The following is a 15,855-nucleotide window of genomic DNA, read 5'->3' on the forward strand; positions in this document are numbered from 1 at the left end:
ACAAACCTGATCAGAAAAAAACAAGCTTGAATACCAGTGAACTGTATATACAGTAAGGCTCAAGTGCAAATATGATTTACAGTAATGCTGAGATGTGTCATTTTTATGGTAATGCCGACTCTGCCCCCGACGTGAAATATGACGTACTCTGCACTCTGTATGACTCATCCGACATAGACTCGCAGACACAGTCTCAACGATGCGAGCCACTTCTTGCAGCATGCAAATAGACACGCCACCCTTTAGCCACCTTCATAATAATCCAAACAAAGGTACCACCGGGACAAGGGTCAAGAACTGCCTGACAGTGGTACAGATGCAAACCTAGCAAAATATTTCACTAGACTTAATGAAACACTTGGAAAATACTGAAGCAATGGGCCAGTCAATGCATATTTTGACAAAAAAAAAAATTTATTCCAGCATTTGTTTATTATTAAATTTTTAAACAGAAATCCAACTCTGCATCTATAGCAGATCGCCTAAGGGGTTACACCGTTATATTAGTTGCTTATCAGGAGCTTTTGTAAGCAAGAAAATTTCTCACTAGACCAAATAAAAATAAAAAAACATAAGTTTTTAATTTAAAAATGGAGGGCATTTTTTTTCAAAGTATATTTTGTAAAATAGTTGTTTACAAGCCTTGGGACAGAATGAAATCGTAGTTATAGTGTTATTTTTTTCCCCAAATCAAACAATAAATGCGAAGTAACTGCAGGTAAGAATCAAAATATAAACTATACACGTGTGCATGTTGTAACAGGGTTATAAAATTGAGGGGTTTGTAGCTGCATGAGGTGGGCTGGAAGTACCAGTCAGGCCTTATGAATGTGTTACACTTTGCAACATGGACCTGAAGTGCTTACTGAGATTACAGCTCAGTGAACTTCATTTCACACCTCTAAATCTTTGTCTCAAGGATTTACAGTGATGACAGATGTGTAGAAAAGCCACGACCTGTTCTGTAATCAATCGGAGCAGGAGCGAGGGGAAGACACACTGTCCAAACTACAGCAGACACTCTGGCTACAATTTTCACAACAGACAACTCCCATTTTTGCACGTTGGGAGTAAATGGCACCTTTCTCATGTCCACTCATATTTACAGTCAATAGTAGTAATTACGTTTTGAAAAAGTCATAATAGGATTGTTTGGAATTCTCCTGTTACTGTGGCATACCTAATGTGTGTTAGGATAGAAGCCTCAAATGAGCATAAGAAACACGATCATGGCACGATCATTAAGGCTTGTGTTCACAACTTAAAAAAAGAAATAAATACTTATGAAGTTCAATATAACACTTAAAATGACAATTTCCAAGTCAATGATAAAGATGTCCTCGGGTGTGTATTTACCGCATCCTGTGTGTTCCCTGAGCTGGATTGTGGGAGTGTTCCTTAATAAGCTTGGCACTGTCCACTAAAATTTGTTTGAAAAAAATAAAAATAAATTGTGCATTTAAACGCTGCATGACTCACTACATGATGCAGCTTGTCACAGCTCCCCTACCTTACACTGTGTGTGTGTGTGTGTGTGTGTGTGTGCGCGTGTGCGTTAGTGAGTGAGATAGAAAGAGAATTTAAAACTCGTCTGAGCACATTTTTAACTTGATGATTTGGTCTTGTCATAACATGTGTGTTGGACTTTCTCTACAGTTTAGCTTGAAAATACACCTCTGCCATTAAGAGACACACACACAGACAGACAGACACAGACAAACAGACAGACACAGACACACACACAGCCACACACACACACACAGACAGACACACACACACACACACAGACACACACAGACAGACACACACACAGAGTCTAGACGCAAGCACACGTAAAACGATACTAGTCTGTCTCGTTAGTACACAGAAACCCAAATAAAGAACAAAAACACACGGTGCTAATCCCAGACTGCATACTAACATACTAAACAGTGTGTGCAAATCAGGACCAGGACCAGGATCAGGTTTATTGGCCAACTGTGTTGATGTTGACACACACAAGGAATTTTGGTTCCAGCTGTTTGTGACTCTCAAAAGTACAGAGACATAAACACAACAATATACTATGTTATATAACACAGCGTCACATGCATTAAGTATATGTGCGATTCAAACCAGCTTATTTGAGGCTGGGTCCATTTATTTACGCCATAAATATCTAACTGTAACATTAAATAAACCTGAGTGCTTTATCTAAGAGAAATTTTGCAATTTTTCCGCCTAATTTTTTGTTGTTTGTATTTTGGTAACGTGACAACGAAACTGCCGTATTTTGTCGTCAAAAGTCGTAATTCTAAATATAAATAAACAATCTTTACTCGTTTGAAACTCAGTTAAATGTCAAATGCCGTATTCTGTTGCCAACAGTCGCAATTCTACGAATAATTGACATTTACAAATTATATTATAATTATTTATATTTTTTTGGTAGTTTTTCATCATTTTTTAACGTACTCAGGTTAAAAAGCAATGCATCTTTGTCCAAAAAAAATAGTTACATATATATATAACACTTACCACTGCAGAACAGGGTTAAATTTTCCACTTTCCACCTTTGTCTCGTCTCTTTATCTCTCACTTTTCTTCCGTCTTTGTAATCTTAGCTTGTCGTTCCCCCTCTCACAGAATCGCTCTGTTGTTTTCCTCTTTCTCGAGTAGCATGAAAAAAACCCCTGCACAAAAATATGGAGCCGTCAATCAACCACGTGGGGCGTAGTCATTTCGGGAGTGGTAGGGGGTTTAAATAGTGATGCAAACTTTAAATCGGTTCAGGACAGAATTTCGAAAGGAAATCGATGGAGAAATGATACACAGTACATTTCTTTTACGTAATGTTTGGTATTCATCAGCACCTCGTTAAATACCGGCATGATAACGTTAAGTATATACATAATACGCATCCCCCTATTTTTTCTGTAATGGTATGATTCGAATGTTTAAGTACGAAGTGACACAATTCGCTGAATCGGAATCAAAATCAGAATCAGCTTTATTAGCCAAGTGTGTTGATGTTTGACACATACAGGGAATTTGGTTTCAGCTGTTTCTGACTCTCAAAAGTACAGACATAAATAACACTATACTGTACAAGACAATACAGACATAACACTATACTATACAAGACAATACAGACATAAATAACACTATACTGTACAAGACAATACAGACATAACACTATACTATACAAGACAATACAGACATAAATAACACTATACTATACAAGACAATACAGACATAAATAACACTATAGTATACTGTACAAGACAATACAGACATAAATAACACTATACTATACAAGACAATACAGACATAACACTATACTATACAAGACAATACAGACATAAATAACACTATAGTATACTGTACAAGACAATACATACATAAATAACACTATACTATACAAGACAATACAGACATAACACTATACTATACAAGACAATACAGACATAAATAACACTATACTATACAAGACAATACAGACATAAATAACACTATAGTATACTGTACAAGACAATACAGACATAAATAACACTATACTATACAAGACAATACACACATAAATAACACTATACTATACTATACAAGACAATACAGACATAACACTATACTATACTGTACAAGACAATACAGACATAACACTATACTATACAAGACAATACACACATAAATAACACTATACTATACTATACAAGACAATACAGACATAACACTATACTATACAAGACAATACAGACATAAATAACACTATACTATACAAGACAATACAGACATAACACTATACTATACTGTACAAGACAATACAGACATAAATAACACTATACTATACAAAACAATACAGACATAAATAACACTATACTATACAAGACAATACAGACATAAATAACACTATACTATACAAGACAATACAGACATAACACTATACTATACAAGACAATACAGACATAAATAACACTATACTGTACAAGACAATACAGACATAACACTATACTATACAAGACAATACAGACATAAATAACACTATACTGTACAAGACAATACAGACATAACACTATACTATACAAGACAATACAGACATAAATAACACTATACTGTACAAGACAATACAGACATAACACTATACTATACAAGACAATACAGACATAAATAACACTATACTATACAAGACAATACAGACATAAATAACACTATAGTATACTGTACAAGACAATACAGACATAAATAACACTATACTATACAAGACAATACACACATAAATAACACTATACTATACTATACAAGACAATACAGACATAACACTATACTATACTGTACAAGACAATACAGACATAACACTATACTATACAAGACAATACACACATAAATAACACTATACTATACTATACAAGACAATACAGACATAACACTATACTATACAAGACAATACAGACATAAATAACACTATACTATACAAGACAATACAGACATAACACTATACTATACTGTACAAGACAATACAGACATAAATAACACTATACTATACAAAACAATACAGACATAAATAACACTATACTATACAAGACAATACAGACATAAATAACACTATACTATACAAGACAATACAGACATAACACTATACTATACAAGACAATACAGACATAACACTATACTATACTGTACAAGATAATACAGACATAAATAACACTATACTATACAAAACAATACAGACATAAATAACACTATACTATACAAGACAATACAGACATAACACTATACTATACTGTACAAGACAATACAGACATAAATAACACTATACTATACAAGACAATACAGACATAACACTATACTATACAAGACAATACAGACATAAATAACACTATACTATACAAGATAATACAGACATAACACTATACTATACTGTACAAGACAATACAGACATAAATAACACTATACTATACAAAACAATACAGACATAACACTATACTATACTGTACAAGACAATACAGACATAAATAACACTATACTATACAAAACAATACAGACATAAATAACACTATACTATACTGTACAAGACAATACAGACATAAATAACACTATACTATACAAGACAATACAGACATAACACTATACTGTACAAGACAATACAGACATAAATAACACTATACTTTACAAAACAATACAGACATAAATAACACTATATTATACTATACAAGATAATACAGACATAAATAACACTATACTATACAAGACAAGACAATACAGACATAAATAACACAATACTATACAAGACAATACAGACATAAATAACACTATACTATAACAACTACACCTTTGTTGTCACATTTCTCAACTGTAACAGCAGAAGAGATTCTAAAACTCATCCAGTCTTGCAATCCTACCACCTGCCCATTGGATCCACTCCCTTCCACTTTGCTGCAGACCATCTCGCAAGACCTTCTGCCCTTCATTACAACTATCACCAATAGATCCATAGCATCTGGTCAGGTACCAACTACCTTCAAGAGAGCAAGGGTTATTCCCATCCTGAAGAAACCTGCTCTGGATCCATCAGACATCAGTAACTACAGACCGGTATCACTTCTCTCGTTTCTTTCAAAAATTCTTGAACGCATTGTCTTTAATCAACTATCTGTCTATCTCTCACAGAACAACCTCCAAGACCCCAACCAGTCTGGCTTTAAAGCAGCTCATTCCACAGAGACAGCCCTTTTAGATGTCTCTGAGAAACTACATGCTGCTAGATCAGCCAATCTCTCATCTGTCCTTATCCTCCTTGACCTTTCAGCAGCGTTTGATACGGTCAACCATAAGACTCTCTTAGCCACCCTCAGGAGTCTTGGGATATGCGGATCAGCTTGGGAATGGTTCGCTTCCTACCTGGAAGGACGCTCATATCAGGTAACATGGAGGGGAGTGACATCTGCTCCACGCAGACTCTCCACTGGCGTCCCACAAGGCTCAGTACTTGGTCCTCTTCTTTTCTCCCTGTATACTCACTCTCTTGGTGAAGTTATTTCCTCACATGGGTTCTCTTACCACTGCTATGCTGATGATACACAACTTATCTTCTCTTTCCCACCCGCAGATGCCACAGCTTCTGACCGGATCTCTGCAGGTCTGGCAGAAATTTCATCATGGATGACTGCTCATCAGTTAAAGCTTAATCCTAGCAAAACTGAGCTGCTCTTCATCCCAGGTGATTCATCCCCAGGTCATGATCTTGCTATATCCTTGCACAACGATCTGATCTCCCCTTCAGCCACAGCTCGCAACCTTGGGGTAACCATGGACAATCAACTGTCCTTTTCCTCTCATGTTGCTAATGTGACTCGCTCATGTCGGTTTCTTCTCTACAACATTAGAAGGATTCGACCATTTCTGTCCACACAGGCTGCTCAGGTACTTGTTCAGTCTCTTGTCATTTCTAGACTGGATTACTGCAATGCACTGCTGGCAGGTCTACCTATGAACGCAATCCGTCCTCTGCAAATGATCCAAAATGCAGCTGCCCGGCTTGTTTTCAACCTGCCAAAGTTCTCTCATACCACCCCGCTGCTGCGATCCCTCCACTGGCTTCCGGTAGCTGCACGCATCAGATTCAAAACACTGATGCTGGCCTACAAAGCCAAAAATGGACCAGCTCCCTCTTACCTCAAAGCCCTCATCACTCCTCGCACTGCACCCCGCACCCTCCGATCTACCAGCACTGCTAGACTGGTTCCACCATCTCTCAGGGTAAGAGGCAAGTATACTACAAGACTCTTCTCTGTACTGGCACCAAGGTGGTGGAACGAACTTCCCCTAGAGGTCCGGACAGCTGAGTCACTGGCTATTTTCAAGCGGCGGTTGAAGACCTACTTATTCAGGAAACACTTCAACTAGCACTTCTTTCATTATCTTTTGCATTTAAAAAAAAAAAAAAAAAAAAAAAAAAAAAAAAAACACACCTTTGACACTTTCATTGTAACTTTGAACAAATGTTTTAAACTCATGGTATCTTAAGTATGTAACTTAGTGATCCAGCATTAATGTATTCAATGTTAGAGATTTAAGCACTTATGTACGTCGCTCTGGATAAGGGCGTCTGCCAAATGCTGTAAATGTAAATGTAAATGTAAATAACAAGACAATACAGACATAAATAACACAATACTATACAAGACAATACAGACATAAATAACACTATACTATAACAAGACAATACAGACATAAATAACACTATACTATACAAGACAATACAGACATAAATAACACTATACTATACAAGATAAGACAATAACTTGCCAAAACATTCACTGAGGAGGTAAAGAGGATTAGCTGTCAAAAAATAAGGGTGTCTGCTGGAAATGTAAAGGTAAGTATGTACAATGTGAAGATATACTGCCATATGCCTTAGTAAGAATATCAGCAAGTTATTTAATGAATAACGACTGTGTTATAGGGAAATTGTTATTACCACTACAAAGCTGATTAATTATTAAGTATTGTGTTTCTTATACCACAGACACCTCAAAATGATTCTTATCAATTTATAGGTACAGTGAATGTTGTGGAACATCTGATAGTTAGTTCCTGTTATCACTCATTCCCATTATACCAGCTATAAACATCCATTCTCTTATCAGAACCTCTCTGAAGACATGTTAGAAAATTGACAGCACTGACACTGGAGACTCCTTCTGTATGAAAAGCCTTCTTACAAAATGCTTCAACATATTTTTCTTATTTAAATTACAAAAAAAGGGGGCATGGTCAAGTGTGATTCCCACCTCCATCTTGTGTGTGTGGTGTTTCCATATTCTCCCTGTGATTTTAGGGTTTCCTCTGGATACTCCAGTTTCCTCCCCTAGCCCAAAAACATGCTTGGCTTATTGTGTGTGTAATTTTGCCCTGCAGTGGGAAGATACACCATCCAGGGAGTCCCCACCTTTTTTCCACAGTTCCATGGGATAGACCCCAGGCTCCCTTAAACACTATGTATAATAAACAATACAGGAAACCGATGGATAACAACACTTTTTAAACTCAAACATCATTACACTTAGATTATGTAGCATTTTCGTTATGCACAATCTTTGGCATCCTGTAAAACACATGACTCCCCTGGAGCAGTGCTATAGCAGATTAATAGTAAAGCACAAGTTGCATGATTAATTGTGATTTCGGTTTTTACTTTACATTTTTGGCAGAGAAATCAGTATAGCTGTGCATAGCTTGGAAATGTTCACTGTGACCAAATGGCAAATCAAACAGACACAGCTTAGAGCACTTGCTATAACACACACACTTCACTGTAATTCTTGTCTTGGATACTTAAGCAGCCTATAGCAGGCTGTTGGGTAGCTATGGAAATCCAATAGTTAAGTTATAAGCAAAAAGAGGGTGCTACAAATTTAATGTCAATCACACTGATATACCTTGCAAATAACATGCAAATATGGACATGATAGTGACATAGTGATGTATATTTTCCTGTATAAATGATTGTTTTGACGTAGAGCCGCATGACTCATGGTAGTTTGTATATGAGTTTCCACCATAAACACATCTCAATTGAGGGATAATAGCTCCAATGAGATTGCAAACAGCAGTAAAGCAATTCTTGTTTTTGTTGGAATGTTTGTGCCTGCAGGTAACATCATTAGTGTACCACCATACTCTAGTGTACCAGAGTATAAACATGCACATGAACAGCCAAATTGCCAAGTTACTAATGTTAGCTATTAGACTGAAAAAGATGAGTGCAGTAGAAACAGCAAGGAACAGGATCAGAAGTAAGGAAGGTTCATTTTTTAAACAAGACAATTGTCAGTTTGAAAACGGCTAAGTAACAATTTCTTTTAAAATGAACTGTAATTCATTTGATTACTTTTTTAATCTTACTGGAAATGTAAAGAGACCTTCTTTATTATACCATTCTGCAGCTGTGGTTGTAAAATGATGTCCCCTACATGTAGTTCACTACATAGGACATAGAAGCTGATTATGTTGATTATGAGTGCCAATGTAGTGGATTTGACTTCATAAATCTTTAAAAATATTCCTGCATGAACATATTTGCAAATTTATCGTTTACATTGATACTAGAAAATAGCTTAAAAATAGTAAATGATTACATGTATCGCTATGTCTAACACCTACGTATGCATGGGGCATACCTAATTTAGATCACAGCAAGGCTCTTAAATAAATAATAATAAAAAAAGCAAATACAGTTTTTCCCTGTAATGAGCCACTGAGGAGTTCACAAGCTAGGCACTTATCAGTAACAGTGCTAGTCTCGGGGGCTACTGGCTTTTTTGGATAAACTGTTGTGGACGTCAACACCCCCAAGAACTGGCATTAATGTTTGCTTCAAGACTGATAAAAGGCACAGGCAGAAAATGAAAACACCCACAAGTGCCAGGATATAGCCACCTCTGCTCAAACAACCAAAAGACTTATTCATCATAACAGATCCCAGGGTGATCTGTTGTTTTTAGGAAAATTAATGCCTTAGCACTTAGGTCTACACCTACAACTGTTCTTCTGTCCCTACAATTTTCTGTTTGCTCTGAAAGGTTTCTGTTCAGGTTCGAGGTTACAGGATGAAATCAAAGATAACGGGACTGTGAAAGAAAAGCAAATAAAGATCAAGGTCCAGTGTTATCAGGAGTTACCTGATACAACATGTTTCAAAAGAACCAGAGCGCTAAGCATAAGTAAAATGTATTCATGAACAAACAAAAGGTAGAACATTCAGTGGAAATTTATTTATTTATTTATTTATTTATTTTACACCTATTCACCTATGTGTTAAATGCGAGATGTGAGTTTATTGCACTCATTGTTTCATATATCAGTACAACGCATGAGTGGCATAAATGTAATGTAATTATGTGACTGATTCAGCTTGTCTCAGATCCAGGACTGTAGACTACACCTCCCATAATCCTCAGCCCAAATGACCACCAGCCAAACTAGTATCTCATTCGCAGTCCCCAGCTGTTTGCACTCACACCACTTTCTTTAAATAACCTATGGTCTCTGTGGTCTTTTGTAGGTTTGGGTTGTAATAATTCCAGAAAACTTTGACACTGCTTAAATGAAAATGCATATCCATGTTATCTGTGTGAGTAAATATTATAGACAGAAGTCTTTTAAAGATTACAGTAATAATCTCCTAATTACCTTACATTCATTTATCATTTTCATTTGTTCATTGCTTGTATACCGTAAGTACAGGGTGTCTGAAGGTCCTGAAAAAGTCTTAGACTTTTGAAACGTCTATATATATTTTCTGTACTGCTTATCCTACACAGGGTTATAGGAAACCTGGTGGCTATTCCAGGGAACATGGGGCACTGGACAGGGTGCCAACCCATCACAAGGCACACATCACACATATTCACATCTACAGACAATTTAGAGATACTAAACAGCCTACCATGCATGTCTTTGTACTCGGGGAGAAGACCAGAGTAGCCACAGGATACCCCAGAGGCACAGGGAGAACTTGGAAACTCCACAAACACAGGGTGGAGGCGGGAATCAAATCCCTAAGCCATTAAATTTGAATTTTCATTGCATCAACTGATATGCTACAAAGCAGATAAGCTCACAAGTTCCAAATCTTCACTGAAATTGTTTCCAGCTACTCTTTGGAAGACATACTGTAGAATTCTTGATGTTAAAATGCTGACCATACTACTTGCCAAGGAAGTACACAGTGTTAATACAAAAGATCTGTCTTGTATCAGTAGGTCAGCACAATGCTAAATGCTAACACAGACAATGTGTGTATCATCACTGGTGACTTTAATCAAGCCAAACTGAAGACTATATGTTCACTTCATGATGAAATGGTTTGATAGGCTGGTCAAAGACCGTATAACCTCCAGATTCCCAGCAAAACTTGACCCTCTTCAATTTGCATATCACCATAACCACTCCACTGATAATGCCATATCGACCTGAGCCTGTCACATCTGGTGAAAAAAAACAGCTACATTGCCCTTCAATTACTTCAGCTCCAACGTCAATGCAGTTATCCCCCAACACCTGGGGGGGAAGGAAAGGAAACAATTGGACTATGTACTTTCTCACAGAAAGGTGTGGGTAATAACATCTTCTAGACCATGATGCTGAACACTGGCATCCCGCAGAGCTGTGTTTTGAGCACATCTTTGTTCACCCTGATGACCTATGACTGTTATGCCAAGTTTAACTCAAACCATATCATCAAATTTGCAGATGACACAACAGTAGTGGGCCATATCAATAAATGATGAAAAGTCGGCCTGTAGAGAAGAGATGAACCAACTTATTGTCTTGTGTGACAACAGCAACCTAGTACTAAATGTCAACAAGTGTTAAAATACAAATACAAGAGGGCACAGCACCGTCTGCATTTCCTGCAATGGCTAAGTAGAACAAACCTACCCTCTCTTGTCCTCACCACATTCAACAGAGGCACAAAAGTAGTATTCTGACCATAAAGAGTATTCTGACCAGAAGCATATCAGTCTGGTATGGTAACTGCATTTTTCTGATCAGAAGATCCTTCAGAGAGTGGTATAAATGGCTGAAAAAATCATCAGAGCCGCGGTCCCATCTATACATTTACATTTTACATTTACATTTACAGCATTTGGCAGATGCCCTTATCCAGAGCGACGTACATAATACTTAAGATACCATGAGTTTAAAACATTGTTTAAAGTTACAATGAAAAAGTGTCAAAGGTTGTGTGTTTTTTTTTTTAATGCAAAAGGTACGGAAAGAGGGGGGGCACGGTGGCTTAGTGGTTAGCACGTTCGCCTCACACCTCCAGGGTTGGGGGTTCGATTCCCGCCTCCACCTTGTGTGTGTGGAGTTTGCATGTTCTCCCCGTGCCTCGGGGGTTTCCTCCGGGTACTCCGGTTTCCTCCCCCAGTCCAAAGACATGCATGGTAGGTTGATTGGCATCTCTGGAAAATTGTCCGTAGTGTGTGATTGTGTGAGTGAATGAGTGTGTGTGTGTGTGTGTGTGTGTGTGTGTGTGCCCTGTGATGGGTTGGCACTCCGATGCCCGATGACGCCTGAGATAGGCACAGGCTCCCCGTGACCCGAGGTAGTTCGGATAAGCGGTAGAAGATGAATGAATGAATGAAAGGTACGGAAAGAAGTGCTAATTGAAGTGTTTCCTGAATAAGTAGGTCTTGAACTGCCGCTTGAAAATAGCCAGTGACTCAGCTGTCCGGAACTCTAGGGGAAGTAGATTCCACCACCTTGGTGCCAGAACAGAGAAGAGTCTTGTAGTATACTTGCCTCTTACCCTGAGAGATGGTGGAACCAGTCGAGCAGTGCTGGTAGATCGGAGGATGCGGGGTGCAGTGCGAGGAGTGATGAGGGCTTTGAGGTAAGAGGGAGCTGGTCCATTTTTGGCTTTGTAGGCCAGCATCAGTGTTTTGAATCTGATGCGTGCAGCTACTGGAAGCCAGTGGAGGGATCGCAGCGGGGTGGTATGCGAGAACTTAGGCAGCTTGAAAACAAGCCGGGCAGCTGCATTTTAGATCATTTGCAGAGGACAAATTGCGTTCATAGGTAGACCTTCCAGCAGTGCGTTGCAGTAATCCAGTCTTGAAATGACAAGAGACTGAACAAGTACCTGAGCAGCCTGTGTGGACAAAAATGGCCGAATCCTTCTAACATTGTAGAGAAGAAACCGACATGAGCGAGTCACATTAGCAACATGAGAGGAAAAGGACAGTTGATTGTCCATGGTTACCCCAAGGTTGCGAGCTGTGACTGAAGGGGAGATCAGATCGTTGTGCAAGGATATAGCAAGATCATGACCTGGGGATGAATCAACTGGGATGAACAGCAGTTCAGTTTTGCTAGGACTGAGCTTTAACTGATGAGCAGTCATTAGGACCTGTTCAAGAAGATGTCGCTGTTGACTGTACATTGGAGCTATGGAGAAAAACTATTTCGTTATGCTATGCACACCCTGTTGCCAGGCTTAATGACAATAAAGTTCGCTTTGACTTTGACAATGTTGCCATTGTATCTGACTAACCATTATTTATTTGGTTTTATAAACCCTTTCAGGAACTATGCTTGGACATTCTCTGCCAGAACATTAGGGGCGTTCCGGCAACATATTGTGTGTCATGTGTGTTCTTATCGCTACTCACCTGTTTCTAATTGATTTATTAACTTGCCTATTTGTTTCCTCCGTGTTGCATTTTGCTTGGTGGAGTCCTCTGTCTTTTCTTGTCTGTTCAGTGTTTGTCTCTGCCGGGCCAGTTTCCTAGTTTTAGTGATTTTTTTTCTGCCAGTCTCCTAGTTTTTGTGATTTTTTCCACCTGCCTATGTTTTACGTTTTTTGATAATAAATCGTGTTTCTGTTATCCCTGCATTTGGGCCTGGTATTATCCTCACCATGGCAACTGCATTTCTTTGACAGAAGGACTCCACCAACTTACCAACCCAGCAGGATAATGGCAAGCTCACCTGACGCGACGGCTACAGGAGCAATTTTTTTTCTCTGGCTTTTGTTTTTCATTTTTTGTTTGTTTTGATTCTGTGCCTGTGATCTTGCCTCGCTCCTATTCCTGTGGGGGACGCCGCTCCACTTCAGTCCTGGGCTGAGGGTGTCTCTCAGCCTCTTTGGCTCAGTTCTGGACTTTGCCAGGTCTTCTGTTCGGCTGAGGATGTCGCTCGTCTCTTCTGCTTGGCGGTGGATGTTGCTCGCCACTTTTGCTCTGCGGTAAATTTAGCTTGGCACAATTTGGTCTTGCTGCTGTGTTCCTCACTCCTGGCAGCGAGTTGTCACGTGTTTCGTGTGTGGATTCACCTGTTCCTAATTGGTTATTTATTATGCCTATTTATTTCCTTTGCGTTGCATGTGTCTTCGCAGTGTTTATGTTATTTTTTGTTTATCCATGTCATGTTTTTCTGTGTTGTTTTTCCCCGTGTATGTTTTTTGTCATGTTTGCAGCATGCTTCGAAAAAATCCCTGTGAAAAAGAGATGCTCCTCATAAGTGGCATGTCACAATAGTAGTTGAGCATGCTGCCCATCTTAAAGGCCTGGCAGTGTCCAACTTCCATTAAGTCCTGTTAGACAAAGAAGATGCCTGTGTCTTTTCTCCACAAAAAAAAAAAACAGTTGGCCTGAGAATATGATGGCTGCATTGTGGATTATGTAGGTCCTTAGGAAGTGTAAGAGTCATAGCAGGGAATGCACTGCAGCTGCCACAATGTCTCTGAACTCAACAGAAGCTGGTACTGCATGACTGAAGCTTATTAACATTTAATTTCTGGGAAATCATTCATTGAGTGTCACTGTTTGAAGCTTGTGCCACAAGATTGGTTAGAGCCATTCAGACACCTGCAAAGGGCAGGTGTTGTGGTATGGCTTTTTCTGCCAAGGGCTTGTGTGAACCAAGAAATCAGGTTAGTGTCAGTGTCTGATTCGTTAGAGAGGTTTGGTGATTTGGAAACCTATACATTACTATCTATAGTTTCTTTGGCAATCTACAGTATCAATGGAGATATCATAGTTAGACACTGATGATTACAAAGGTTGATTTGTTTACTGATACTGTGGGAATGCATTACAGACATCAATGGAAAGCATATGACTGAATACAACCTGTGTATGACATCATATACAAGAGTTAGTGCAGGAGTGAGCTGTTTGTCCAAGTCTCTTGTTAAAGCTTTCAAAAAAATCCTTACTCTATGGTGTGGTAAATTCTGCTGCGTCCGTGATTGGGCAAAATACTATAATCCAGTCCTATGGGTTAGTTTGCACTATCCAGTTTGTTTTAGGAGTGTCTTCCACAGATTAGTCTGTGAGCAGCACCTGCAAGCTAGGAGTTAATGACCTGCAGACATTTTCAGACATGTGACTGCAAATTCAGTTTTAAGTGCCATTTAAGAATGCCTGCCTCACACCTCTAGGGTTGGGTTTGATTCTTGCCTCTGTTTTGTGTCGTGTGAGAGAAGTTTGCATGTTCTCTCTGTGCTTTGGGGGTTTTCTCTGAATACTCCTGCTGCCTCCCTGAGTCCAAATGCTTGTGTTCTAGGCTGATTGGAATCTCTAAATTGCATTGTAGTGTGTGAGTGTGTACAGTATGTGCGATAGTGCCCTGATGTGTTTGCACCCTGTCCAGGGTGTCCCTGTTTAAAATTCCAGGCTCCCTGTAACCCTGTGTTGCATAAGCCATACAGAAAATGGACATATAAATACATTGCAGTATAGATAAAAAGATAAAAGTGCATATCACTCACTATACACTTTATTTATATAACATGTTATAAATACCCTGGTCTCTATAGCAGCTTTAATTGGCCAAGGACCACACAATAGGGCATCTGACTGACATGTACTGTAAGGCAACCAATCACATTACGTTTTGTTCAGCGTCATGTTTAGGGGTGTAAAAATCTAAAGTCAATGTCACTACAAAAAAAGACCGGATCATTTATTTAAGAAAGTCATGCAAATTAATGAGTCTATACCATGAAATTCACATCATTTGGACAATCCAGCATTTTGCTGATCCACATATGTTCTCACTGTCACATCAATCACTACAGCTTCCTTCTACCTTAAAGACAGTGGCTTTGTTTCTAGGCGGACTGTTAAAAAACATGACAAACACTTCTTGTTTCCAATTTTGTGTGCCGTTTGCATCAGACATTCAGCCAAAGGTTTATGGGTGTAACATCTGAGGCTGAGACTATAAACTCCCTGAACCAAAGCCTATTGGCAGTAAATTCACTGGAAGCTACTTCTCTAATGTGGCTGTGGTAGCCTAGTGGTTAATGCGTTGAACTACTAGTTGTGAGTTTAAATCCCAGGTCCACAAAGCTGTCACTGCTGGTTC

At 38.7% G+C, this 15,855-nt stretch overlaps 1 protein-coding gene across 1 annotated transcript in view; it reads right to left on the reverse strand.

Annotated features, from left to right (window-relative positions):
- The window catches only part of ndrg2 (NDRG family member 2), a 29,105-nt gene extending 26,427 nt beyond the window's left edge, over nucleotides 1–2,678 (reverse strand). The window contains exon 1 of the mRNA XM_060864333.1: nucleotides 2,518–2,678. The gene's annotated coding sequence lies outside the window, so the exon portion shown is untranslated. The remainder of the gene's footprint in view (nucleotides 1–2,517) is intronic.
- Nucleotides 2,679–15,855: the final 13,177 nt, after the last annotated feature.

This window comes from Tachysurus vachellii, chromosome 2 (assembly GCF_030014155.1).
Source record: "Tachysurus vachellii isolate PV-2020 chromosome 2, HZAU_Pvac_v1, whole genome shotgun sequence".
In the NCBI taxonomy this organism is placed as follows: domain Eukaryota; kingdom Metazoa; phylum Chordata; class Actinopteri; order Siluriformes; family Bagridae; genus Tachysurus; species Tachysurus vachellii.